Source organism: Papaver somniferum, chromosome 2 (assembly GCF_003573695.1).
Source record: "Papaver somniferum cultivar HN1 chromosome 2, ASM357369v1, whole genome shotgun sequence".
In the NCBI taxonomy this organism is placed as follows: Eukaryota; Viridiplantae; Streptophyta; class Magnoliopsida; order Ranunculales; family Papaveraceae; genus Papaver; species Papaver somniferum.
Window position 1 is genome coordinate 72,945,037 of NC_039359.1, and position 13,090 is coordinate 72,958,126.

Genomic DNA, 13,090 nt, shown 5'->3' on the forward strand with positions numbered 1-13,090 from the left:
TCAGAGTTTGAGATAGTTTTGATGTGGTGCAGGCAAATGGTGACTGGTGTTGGGTTTTGGTTTGTTTGCTGTTGCGGAAAGTTGTTATTGCTGGTGGTAGTTTGTAGACAAACTGAGTAGCAGTTGAAATGAGAACTGATGTGCAGGGATTCAGGGAAGCAATTTGGCTATGTTTTGTGCAAATGGCCTAGGCCAAGGCCATTTAACCGAGTCAGAGCAGCTGAGTCAGTAACTGACTCAAGCCCCAGACCGTTAGTTTAACCAGTGACCACCTAATTTTTTTCTCGTTACCGGAAGATGATTTTCGCTGACTTTTCCGGCCAACTTCCAGTAATTCAACTTATATTAGCTTTTTCTCCTTTAGTTGGAAAACCGAGTCAGAAGAGCATTTTTTTTACCATTTGTCAACATTTATGAGAAAGTTAAAGATAAATTATTAACAATAAAATTAGTTTGTGTTCTAATTTTGAGTTGCTTGTTGAAAGTTTATTGTGAAGTCCTTAAAATATTTAATTTCGTGTGAATTCCCTCTAAATATAATCCATTTGTCAACATTTTGTGCAACATCTATTTAGTGTAAATTTTTTCAATATTATTAGAATTTCGGATGTCGGTTCCTTAAATTTGGTGTAAAATTTTATGAACAATTCGCTAATTTTCAAGCTAGGGGTAAAATAGTCATTTTATAGTCTTGGAATAACTACTACACTTATTTATAAAATTTACAAATAATTGGCAAAATGAACATTTCGCAAACTTTGGGGCAAGGGGTAACGTAGTCATTTTCGCAGTCACGGAATATCTACTGCAATTGTTTCCGGGTAAGGGTAATTCGGCCATTTTAACAGTTTCAGAAATATTTGCAGCATTTTTTACTATAAGGGTAATTTGGTCTTTTTATAGTCAACAGAATATTTAATGCATTTATTTTGGTAAGGGTAGTCTGGTCATTTTCAAAGTCTCGGAAAATATTTCATTTTCAGTTCACCCCAATGGGAAACTCATGTCTAACTCTAGTAATCTTTGAACTCGGGATATTCGAATATGATATATTTCATCTTGCATTCACCCGAACGGGAAACTCAAGTCTAACTATGGTAATCTGTGAATTCGGGATGTTCGAAGCTGATATATTTCGTCTTCGGTTCATCCGAATGAGAGACTCTAACTCTAGTGATCTTTGAACCTGGAATGTTCGAATTTGATGTATTTCGTCTCCAGTTCATCCGAATGAGATACTCAGGTCTAACTCTAGTAATTATTGAACCTGTGAGCTCGGAGCCACTTTCTTTTTCGAATAGACACTTAGCTTTATATTTATTGATTTCGATGGTGTATCATATGAAGTGTGATACCTACCGGAGCTTCTTGGTTCATTGTTTGTATGTCGTTATAGCACATTTGAAGTTTGAATCGACATCGAGTTTCATATTTATTGATATCTATGATGTATCATGTTAAGTTTGAAGTTTGAACCCTCCCATAGCTTTTTGGTTCATATTTTGTATGTCGTTATAATACATTTGAAGTTTGAATCGACATTGAGCTTCATATTTACGATGATGCATCCTGCTAAGTTTGAAGTATGAACCCTCCCTGATCTTCTTAGTTCATAGTTTGTATGCCATTACACCACATTTGAAGTCCGAATCAACACTGAGCTTTATATTTATCGATTTTGATGATGTATCATGCTAAGTTTGAAGTCAGAACCCTCCCAGAGCTTCTGTTTCATAATTTGTATACCGTTATACCACATTTGAAGTTCGAATCAACACTGGCTTCATATTTATCGATTTTGATGATGTAGCATGCTAAGTTTAAAGTCATAACCCTCTTGGAGATTCTTGATTCACAGTTTGTATGTCGTTATACCACATTTGAAGTTCGAATCAACACTGAGCTTCATAGTTATCGATTTCGATGATGTATCATGCTAAGTTAGAAGTCAGATCCCTCCCAGATCAACACCAAGCTTCGTATTTATCGATTTCGATGATGTATCATGCTAAGTTTAAAGTCATAACCCTCGTGGTCTATCTCTAGTAATCTTATAACCTGAGGTTACCAGTGTGAACTAAAGCTACTTCATGACCTGTATGACTTTTCAAAATTACTTCATGACCTATGCGACTAATCAAAATTCAAACCGGAAGCACAAAGAGAAAGCACAAAAACACAAAGAGAAAGCACAAAGAAACACACCAATTATCGAATTCATTTTTTATTTTCCCGATTCATTCTTATAAATTTTTTGGATCTTTTTGTATAAGAATGTCGATAACAATGTCCTAAATTTAACAATATTTTTTTTTGGATTTTATTCATGTCGAAGGTTGATAATTAAACCGAAAACATGAGTTCGTATTAACACAAACAAAAAGCATAAAGAAAACACACTTACCTTGATCCGTATGACTGTCTTAAATCAAATCTATATCGTCCAAATAGTTTCACAATCCGTATGACCCCATCCTACCACATCTTATCCGTTCAAATTCTTCTGGATAAATCGAAAAAAAAAATTCTCTCACTTATCTTCATTAACTCGCTTTTCTCTCATCTTCCCCTCCCTCAGAAAAAAAAAACCCTAACTCAAGTTGCGCCTCCCTCAGAAAAAAAACCCTCACTCAAGATTTAACGAAGGAATCAGTTTCAGTATGAAGTAAATCAGAAATCCTACATCCTCATTGTTGAAGAAACGAAACCAAATCTCAAGATCTCTTCAAAATGTTTCAATTAAAAGTCAAAATCGAACTCCAAATTTCTCTTCTCGCTCTGTTTTCTAACTCTGCAATTCGTGAAACCCTAACCCAAGTTTCGTTTGCTTCCATTGCTTCAAATTAGGTGGAGATTTTGTCATTGCTACTGCTACAGATCGAGAAGAAGAGGAGGATTACTCTGAATAGAAGCTAGGGTTTGTGTGATTCGATTTGACATTGAAGATTTGAAGATTTATTGGTTTCCATCAAGAATAGAAAATCTAGGGTTTGTGTTTGTTGTTGGTTTTGATGAGATGGATGGCTATTTGAAAGTTTGAGAAGGAATTGATGATATTAATGGGTCTTTGCAGTAATGAATTTGACACCAGATACGGTGATTGAGATGATTTCTTTATTATTTAGATAAAGGTCAACTCTTTTGTTGAATTTGTTTGAAGGGTTTGTTGAATCTGTTTGAAGCAGAGAAGGAGATCTGTAATAAGATGAGTTGCAACAGAGTTATGACGAGATTGAGAAGAATCAGTTGCAGATGGTGAATTAGGATTCTGAAATAAGATCGAATTGGATGAATTTGGGGGTTTCTTTTGGTTGATGGTTGTTTGCTGATACTAAAATTGTTTGAGATGGAGATAATGCTATTGTGTCGTGTTATTTGGAAGTCTGGGAAGGAATAAAAGATGGGTCTGAAACGAATTGAAGTTTCTGGTTGTGAGCTGCTGATGGGACTGACAGAGACTGGTGTTGTTGATGACTGAGATTTGACTGTGTGTATGGAATTGCAGTGATGGGTTGAGATGGAATTGTATGTTATGTTAAGATGGGTTTGTAGTGTATGGCTGTGGTTCTGGTGGTGTTCATTGTTGCCATCAGTTGATAACAAGAACGGGTTTGTGGCTATGTAGGTTTGTTGATCTTAATGGTGCAGGAAATCAATGTTGAAGATAAAGATCATACTAAAGCTGCAGGGAGTAAATGGAGAATGGGTGAAGCTCTGCTGGTGATATGAAGGATTTAGATGAATTTTAGGTGGTCTGTAGTGGTAGCTGTTGTGTTACAGGTAAAGAAGCTCGCAGAAATTTATGAGTTGATTCTACTGTTAATAAACTAATAGCGAAATGGAAGGATTCTTTTGTTTCTTTCTCTTTTGCATCTTATAAGCTGTTGTTATCAAATCTGAATTCCTGGATGTGTATTAGGATGTTAGCAATATTTAAAATATTGTTCATGAAGAGGTAATCTTGTTGTTAGTTTGGAATCTCCATTTGTAGGTTGGGAGAAGGCAGAAAATGCAGCGGTGTCCTTCAAGAAGCGGCTTGAAACTGCAGTTCAGAAGAATTCAGCGCTTGAAGATCAGGTAGGTCTTCTCGATGGGGTTTTGAAGGAGTGTGTCAGACAGCTTAGGCAAGCAAGAGACATACAAGAACAAAAGTTTCATGAAGCTATCATTTAGGTAATTACACGAGTTGTAGTCGATGTTGTTAACTATTTAGTAATGTTGGTTTATAAGACATAGCTTTTGTTTAACTTGTGAATCGAATGATATTCTGTTTATCTTGAAGGCGAACTGAATAAAGGGTAAGTGTTGGCCTTTAAGGGTAAATGTTGGCCTGTAAGGGTAAATGTTGGCCTGTAAAGGCAAATGGCATCAAGAATTACTCCAGCTTTCAGTATCTTGGTGACTGGCAAACATGGATTGACCCACAGAAGCCGTTGAAATTGATTTATTCCTGCGTAGAGCTGATTAGTTTAGCTTATTTCGTTATAATCTAAGTATGCTACCATTTTGACACGTTCATGTAAATGCTGACACTTACTCGGTTTTTCTTAGTTTCATTACCTTTCATATATTACTGGCATACATCTCGAAATAAGTCTTTTGCTTATCGCTTAATGTTTATTCACCTGGTTTTGGCGTCATTGGTTTAATATTCATTAGATGCATTTTTCTAGGCGCAGTGATTTTGTTTCTTGTATTGATTTTATATTCTATTTCTCTCATCTAATGGTTGTCTCCGTCTGTGTCTTATGCAGGCTTTTGAGATTGACCATTTGATGCTCCCCACAAGAGATTATCTCTTTGGTCCATCGTACGACAATATATGCCGTCTTGTAGACTTCATCCACAGTAAGTGCCTTGATCCCGGCTTCATCTATTTTATATCGTCTTGATTACAATAGTTTTGTTCTTAAGAAATAATGCAGCTTGTGAATCTGTCTTAGTCTAGTATAGGTTGTGGTGACATTGGTCCCAGGACCTTGGTCCTTGTCTTTTGGTTAACGGTAGCCTGGATATCCCTGTTTCTGATTACTCGAAATTGAGAAAGTTAACATTTCTGTCATCAAAAATTTTTATGCTCCTTTTCGAGAGTATTTATATCTGCTTTTTTCTCTTGTGCAGAGAATGCTGCAAGTGAGAAGCACTACCATGTTCATTGTAAATTTGATTAAGGATGATTGTCTGATTAATTAGCTCTCTTAGAATCCACTGTGGGCATTATCCGTGGTGTTAGTTTATGCGTTAGGTAATAATTTTAAGTTTACACCCTTACTGTGTTGGATATTTAGAAGTTTTTTTTCTTGTTGGTTAGCTTGTAGGTATGCTATAACTCTCATAGTTTTAGATTCATATTCCCCCTTGGTGATTAAATGTGTGCTGATTTGCCTTTATGACACGCTTTTTAGATATTATCATAGAATTTTTTAAATTGTTCTGTGTTATTTCGGATTGTCTCATTCCTTCATTTATCACCATGATTACATTTTCTTGAAGCGGTCGGGATTGGTTCTGAACCAACTGAACCTCAGCTGAACAAGTTGTGCCTAGCACATAATGTCGTCATTTCTGAATCTAGAGCCTAGAAAGCTAAGCAAGAGTTTACCTTTTCTGCTTTTGGCTTTTTTGATATTTCCTGTGTATTACAACATGTAAATATTATTAGGTGCAAGTTTCTGAGAAGTGTATATTATGCCTATTGCAGGTAACCTTTTATTCATTGGGCATGCCATTTCTTCCAAGATGGATGTGCTGAGTTTGAGTATCAGAGGAGGCCCTAATACTCAGGGTTTTCTTTATATTGAGAAGGTAAACATTTCATGGATAACTTACTTGGTTGTTTAAAATAATAGAATTATCGTTTATGAAAGATCTTGTTAACTTGGTATATTATTTCGGTTTCTTTGTGTTCTGCGTTGCCATTGTTAAATTGTTATATGAACTAATCTCTCAGCGTGTTTTGTGTAGGATTCATGAAGAGAATAACTTGGTATATTATTTCGGTTTCTTTGTGTTCTGCGTTGCCATTGCTAAATTGTTATATGAACTAATCTCTCAGCGTGTTTTGTGTGGGATTCATGAAAAGAATGATATCTCAAGATCGTAAGGAGTGTAGGTAATAACGGGATAGATTGCAAATGGAGAAATGGATGAAGCTCAGCAAATTGAGAAATGTATGCATTGCAGGTCTGTGTTTCTGGTTAGATTGTAGCCTGGAACTCCGACAGGTTCAGGGTGATCGGAGGGCACCTTTTTTTTCTTTGAATGTAACGAATATTCTAACGGAAATAACCGGATCAATTTTTGAAAGCTGTGACTAAATAAAGACACGTGTCTTTCTTTTGAATTGTTGCAAAGATATGTGTAACACATATAATCGTTAAAGAAAGTGTGAGGAATCGTGACACGTGGCATCCTAGTAATTGTTGCAAGCAAGAGTAACACTTTTACCGTTAAAATAATTGTGGCAAGTAAGACACATGTCGCAACCCTGAAATTAGGTCAACTGTTGCTGTTTGTTATTGTAACAGTTCATAAAAGTCACACTTATGAACCGTTACACTGAAACTGATTCCTTCGTTAAATCTTGAGTGAGGGTTTTTTTTTCTGAGGGAGGCGCAACTTGAGTTAGGGTTTTTTTTTTTCTGAGGGAGGGGAAGATGAGAGAAAAGTGAGTTAATGAAGATAAGTGAGAGAATTTTTTTTTTCGATTTATCCAAAAGAATTTGAACGGATAAGATGTGGTAGGATGGGGTCATACGGATTGTGAAACTATTTGGACGATATAGATTTGATTTAAGACAGTCATACGGATCAAGGTAAGTGTGTTTTCTTTATGCTTTCTGTTTGTGTTAATACGAACTCATGTTTTCGGTTTAATTATCAACCTTCGACATGAATAAAATCCAAAAAAAAATATTGTTAAATTTAGGACATTGTTATCGACATTCTTATACAAAAAGATCCAAAAAATGTATAAGAATGAATCGGGAAAATGAAAAATGAATTCGATAATTGGTGTGTTTCTTTGTGCTTTCTCTTTGTGTTTTTGTGCTTTCTCTTTGTGCTTCCGGTTTGAATTTTGATTAGTCGCATAGGTCATGAAGTAATTTTGAAAAGTCATACAGGTCATGAAGTAACTTTAGTTCACACTGGTAACCTCAGGTTATAAGATTACTAGAGATAGACCACGAGGGTTATGACTTTAAACTTAGCATGATACATCATCGAAATCGATAAATACGAAGCTTGGTGTTGATCTGGGAGGGATCTGACTTCTAACTTAGCATGATACATCATCGAAATCGATAACTATGAAGCTCAGTGTTGATTCGAACTTCAAATGTGGTATAACGACATACAAACTGTGAATCAAGAATCTCCAAGAGGGTTATGACTTTAAACTTAGCATGCTACATCATCAAAATCGATAAATATGAAGCCAGTGTTGATTCGAACTTCAAATGTGGTATAACGGTATACAAATTATGAAACAAGAAGCTCTGGGAGGGTTCTGACTTCAAACTTAGCATGATACATCATCAAAATCGATAAATATAAAGCTCAATGTTGATTCGGACTTCAAATGTGGTGTAATGGCATACAAACTATGAACTAAGAAGATCAGGGAGGGTTCATACTTCAAACTTAGCAGGATGCATCATCGAAAATATGAAGCTCAATGTCGATTCAAACTTCAAATGTATAACGACATACAAACTATGAACCAAAAAGCTCTGGGAGGGTTCAAACTTCAAACTTAACATGATACGTCATAGATATCAATAAATATGAAACTCGATGTCGATTCAAACTTCAAATGTGCTATAACGACATACAAACAATGAACCAAGAAGCTCCGGGAGGGATCACACTTCATATGATACACCATCGAAATCAATAAATATAAAGCTCAGTGTCTATTCGAGAAAGAAAGTGGCTCCGAGCTCACAGGTTCAATAATTACTAGAGTTAGACCTGAGTATCTCATTCGGATGAACTGGAGACGAAATACATCAAATTCGAACATTCCAGGTTCAAAGATCACTAGAGTTAGAGTCTCTCATTCGGATGAACTGAAGACGAAATATATCAGCTTCGAACATCCCGAATTCACAGATTACCATAGTTAGACTTGAGTTTCCCGTTCGGGTGAATGCAAGATGAAATATATCATATTCGAACATCCCGGGTTCAAAGATTACTAGAGTTAGACCTGAGTTTCCCATTGGGGTGAACTGAAAATGAAATATTTTACGAGACTTTGAAAATGACCAGACTACCCTTACCAAAATAAATGCATTAAATATTTTGTTGACTATAAAAAGACCAAATTACCCTTATAGTAAAAAATGCTGCAAATATTTCTGAAACTGTTAAAATGGCCGAATTATCCTTACCCGGAAACAATTGCAGTAGATATTCCGTGACTGCGAAAATGACTACGTTACCCCTTGCCCCAAAGTTTGCGAAATGTTCATTTTGCCAATTATTTGTAAATTTTATAAATAAGTGTAGTAGTTATTCCAAGACTATAAAATGACTATTTTACCCCTAGCTTGAAAATTAGTGAATTGTTCATAAAATTTTACACCAAATTTAAGGAACCGACATCCGAAATTCTAATAATATTGAAAAAATTTACACTAAATAGATGTTGCACAAAATGTTGACAAATGGATTATATTTAGAGGGAATTCACACAAAATTAAATATTTTAAGGAATTCACAATAAACTTTCAACAAGCAACTCAAAATTAGAACACAAACTAATTTTATTGTTAATAATTTATCTTTAACTTTCTCATAAATGTTGACAAATGGTAAAAAAAAATGCTCCTCTGACTCGGTTTTCCAACTAAAGGAGAAAAAGCTAATATAAGTTGAATTACTGGAAGTTGGCCGGAAAAGTCAGCGAAAATCATCTTCCGGTAACGAGAAAAAAATTAGGTGGTCACTGGTTAAACTAACGGTCTGGGGCTTGAGTCAGTTACTGACTCAGCTGCTCTGACTCGGTTAAATGGCCTTGGCCTAGGCCATTTGCACAGAACATAGCCAAATTGCTTCCCTGAATCCCTGCACATCAGTTCTCATTTCAACTGCTACTCAGTTTGTCTACAAACTACCACCAGCAATAACAACTTTCCGCAACAGCAAACAAACCAAAACCCAACACCAGTGACCATTTGCCTGCACCACATCAAAACTATCTCAAACTCTGAATCCCAAAAACCAAAATTGTCGTTCGAAACCAGCAGACAACAGCTTCAGGCACATGGTTCCATTGCAACCACCACCAACACCTGAGATCAAGAAACCTTTACCCAAATCATGGCTTAAAAGTATCAGTCCAACAACATCTTCAAACTCATCAAACCACTTCTCTGTCACCTGCAATTTGTTCATGAATCCTAACATTCATCTATAAAACTCAGACCAACGCCAACCACAACAGACCCATGTTCTCCATTCCAACAGATAACTGCAGTTCAGACCAAACACCTGCAATAACCACACACCCATTAACAGTCTTCTCCCCTTTTTGTAATCTTTGCCGAGATGAAGCCATGACAGACTCCATAAACACAGATTTCCATCAGCTCATATCCTCTACTGCCATCAACCATGTCAGCAACAACACCATGTCTTCTTCATGCTCAACCTACTGTTAAATTACATACCCAATGCTTATTATTAGTCAAGGGTCAAATGTTGACTGGTAGAAGTATTATATAATATATACTCATCCACTCTTTTTTATCTCATCATAGCCCTGGCGTATGATAGACATATACACATATACCTTTAGGCCTTTACAAAATCTCACTCGAAGAAGAAAAATAGAGCAGATAAGGATGAGTAGTCATCCTCCTCTAACTAATATCTACATGAATGATGCATATAACATTATCAAAAACTATGTAAACATAACATAAACAAGTATTCAGATATTAGAAGCTTACCATCCCAACCAAAAGGAGCAGTCTTTTCCGATTTTTTGAATTTTGACTGCACGGCCTCGTGTATCAAGCATGTATGCCTTTGTAATCTCCAAGCCATTCCAATCCAGTAGTTTTGTAAGTTTTTCCTTCCTATCCTCCACCTGTTTTTATTCAGAAATGCTCCTTGTCTCTTGAGGACCTTCAATTTTTAAAGTTCTGTGCTTGAGCAGTTCTCTGTGGCAATAAAGAGTTAATCATTCAAACCATTTACTTGAAAATCAATAGTTTAAAAACACAGGGGATGGAACATGGTGTAAACATAGTGTCATTCCTTGGACAATTAAGGATAAAGATATTGCTTATCATTCAGAAACATTTTGGACCATCATATGGTTATTCACTGAATCCTAACACTATAATATGCTTGCATATATCACAGTAATAACAGAAAGTAAACAAATTTCAGTTTTCTTTCCACAATACAACTGAAACAGATATTCATCATCTTACGACACTGATGCAACTTCAAACAAACAAAACTGACTAAAACCGAAAGACCGAAAGAGAACTCTGTAAAAGTGAATTTGTGTTCTAGTAAAGTAAATCATAGTGCGGTTCACACAAATAAATAATACACCCCTACCAAACTAAATATTAAGGTGTTTTTTTTACCGGTTCTTCTTTTTATTTTATTTTTGATCGGATACTCTAAAGGTAGTAAACTGAAAGTAATCTATGTTCTCCTTGTTAAGTCAGGTATCAACAAGTCACACTCCACCAGTTGTGGGACTCGTTACATCAAGTATCATTAGTTGATAAGAAATGTGCATGACATGATAAGAAACAAAGTGCAATAGCAGAAAAGCGTAGAAAGTGCAGTAGCTAAGAAAAAGCATATATGAAGAGAAGCAATCACTACCTACTCATGTGTGCAATTCTGAATTTCGATATGACTGCTCAAGAGGGTCCAGAAATCGGTCAAGATCCCTCACAGACTCGAAGCTAAGAAAATTAGTCTGTCTTGTTGTAGAAAGAAAAGAACAACAACTGAAAATCTTTAAAACCAAACAATATATCTCCTTGTGGTTTTATGCCAAAATTAAACCACAATAATGCTAGCACAGTCACAGTCCTTGTTTACACAAAACAATATATCACTATAGAATTTGTATTACTAAACCAATCAATCCACCAAAATTTACCATTAACTTGGCATTTATCTTAATGTTTCCCCATACTTTAGTATTTTACTAATTAAGGGAAATGGTCAAGTGATGACTAAAAAGAAAATGAACAACAAGCATCATCTACGTATTGACAAGCCGCTATCAAAGTATGTATCATTTTACTTTATCTAATTAACAAAGTGAATTAGTAAAGAAAAGTAACTCCGCAAATATTTAACTCCACGAAGATTTGTTTAGCCGGAAAAATTTGTTCATAGATACAAATGAAATGACTAGGTGCATGAGAAGGGTTTGGTTATGTGCCAAGCATTTAAACACACAACCAAGTTCACACAGTATAGTACTCATAGAGGGACATATGTTTAAAAAGAGGAAAAAAGAAAGCAAGTCAACAAACTAACCCGCTCAAACTTCTGATTTTAGAAGTGGAAATACCAATCACAGTCTGTAACAACGTACAAGTTCCAATTGAGAGTACCAACGTACAAGTCCCAATCAATGGTACGACAAAACTTAGCCACCACAAAGAGGCAAATGAGATGGATGTACAAAAAATGATTAACAAAATGAAGTATTGCTCTTGTTTATCTTATCCAGTAACAACTATCCGTACACCCTGCACCAGTCGCTAGTATGAGATGCATATCATCAAAGTCCAAATTATGAATTTAAGGAAGTGACCTTAGATCCAAAATAATTTATTAGGCATATATAATGGACACACTAAAGTAATCATGCATTAGACAAACTAGTACTATTGATTTTCTGTAATACAGACTCCATAATGGAAGAATGTTCATTGTTTTTTATATGTTTTAGATCAATGTGGTCAAGTACAGTACAATAGGAATGGAAGTCTTAGTGCTCACTTGTTCCCTAAAATCTGTTCTTAAGCTAAGATGTGTAAAATAATACATACGGAGTTCTATATTACATAAATCATCCTAAGCTATTTATGAGGCCATTCTGCTAACATTTATCTACAGCTGGGATAACTAAATACATCTCAAAACAGAACTTAAAAGAAAAGACATCCCTTTTTCTAAGTTAAGGAAATGAGGTGCCTTAATGGTTTAACATCGCCAACAGCTAGCGACATCGATCTAAACACAAATAAATCCATCTACCAAAGGGAGTTTCAATTCATTGATTACAGGGTAATACAAATCATATAACAAAATCAAGTTATCAATCTAAGATAATTGAACCCACATCAATAAATCAGTTCAATAGTCAATCTAAACATTCAAAATACCCTCTAATTTCACCCTAATCTATCACCCAATTTCATATAACTAAAAAAATTATCAATTGATTTTGAAGAAATAGAGAACTCAATCACTTACCTCTTCAAAGAAAAAGATTAAACCAACGTAATTTATCATCAGTAGAATCAAGTCTCAACCATCTTCTTCATCTTCATCGATCAAATTTTAGGCCAAACGATCCATATAACTAACAGAATACATAACCCATCTAAAATGGAACAGACTCGAACTCAAACCTAGATTAATTTTTAGGTGAAACTAGTGTGGTTTCGAGCTGAATTTTTTACACTCTCAGAGGGTGTTAATGGCGGCACACGAAGAACAAAGGAAAGAGAGCGTTTTTCTTTCGGGGTTTGGCTGGGAAAAATCGAGAGAAAGGGATGGTATTTGTCTAAGTCTATTTTCTACCGAGTCAAGACCCATTGACTCAGTCTTTATAGATGTTTTCTAATGGTATTAAATATTAAAAAAATTAAAATGAATTTTTATTAATAGAAATTAAATACAATTGTTAGTCTGTATAAATGTTGCAAGAGTAGTGACAAAAAGCATTGTAAATTTGGGGCTGTTTTTGATGTGTTGAAATCTTTGGGTGGAATCATCATTTTAGATTATAATTGTTGGTGTTTAGATAATTGCTAACAAATATTATTGTTGCTAATAAAATATCACAAATATAAAATTTACTAACAATTAT

The 13,090-nt window shown here is 35.2% G+C and overlaps 2 long non-coding RNA genes across 5 annotated transcripts; one reads left to right on the forward strand and one right to left on the reverse strand.

The window, feature by feature from the left end:
• Positions 1–2,562: 2,562 nt before the first annotated feature.
• On the forward strand, positions 2,563–6,343 carry LOC113348025. 4 transcript variants are annotated; one of them, XR_003359417.1, is made up of 6 exons: positions 2,563–3,780; positions 3,992–4,173; positions 4,755–4,848; positions 5,122–5,245; positions 5,702–5,805; positions 5,965–6,343. It is a non-coding gene; the product is annotated as an uncharacterized LOC113348025 (long non-coding RNA). The 4 variants fall into 4 exon arrangements; XR_003359416.1 differs by having other exon boundaries at positions 5,122–5,805; XR_003359415.1 differs by having other exon boundaries at positions 5,702–6,343.
• Positions 6,344–9,327: 2,984 nt separating this feature from the next.
• Positions 9,328–12,731, reverse strand: LOC113353523. The gene is made up of 3 exons (XR_003361349.1): positions 12,472–12,731; positions 9,960–10,172; positions 9,328–9,661 (listed from the first exon to the last, which is right to left on the reverse strand). It is a non-coding gene; the product is annotated as an uncharacterized LOC113353523 (long non-coding RNA).
• Positions 12,732–13,090: the final 359 nt, after the last annotated feature.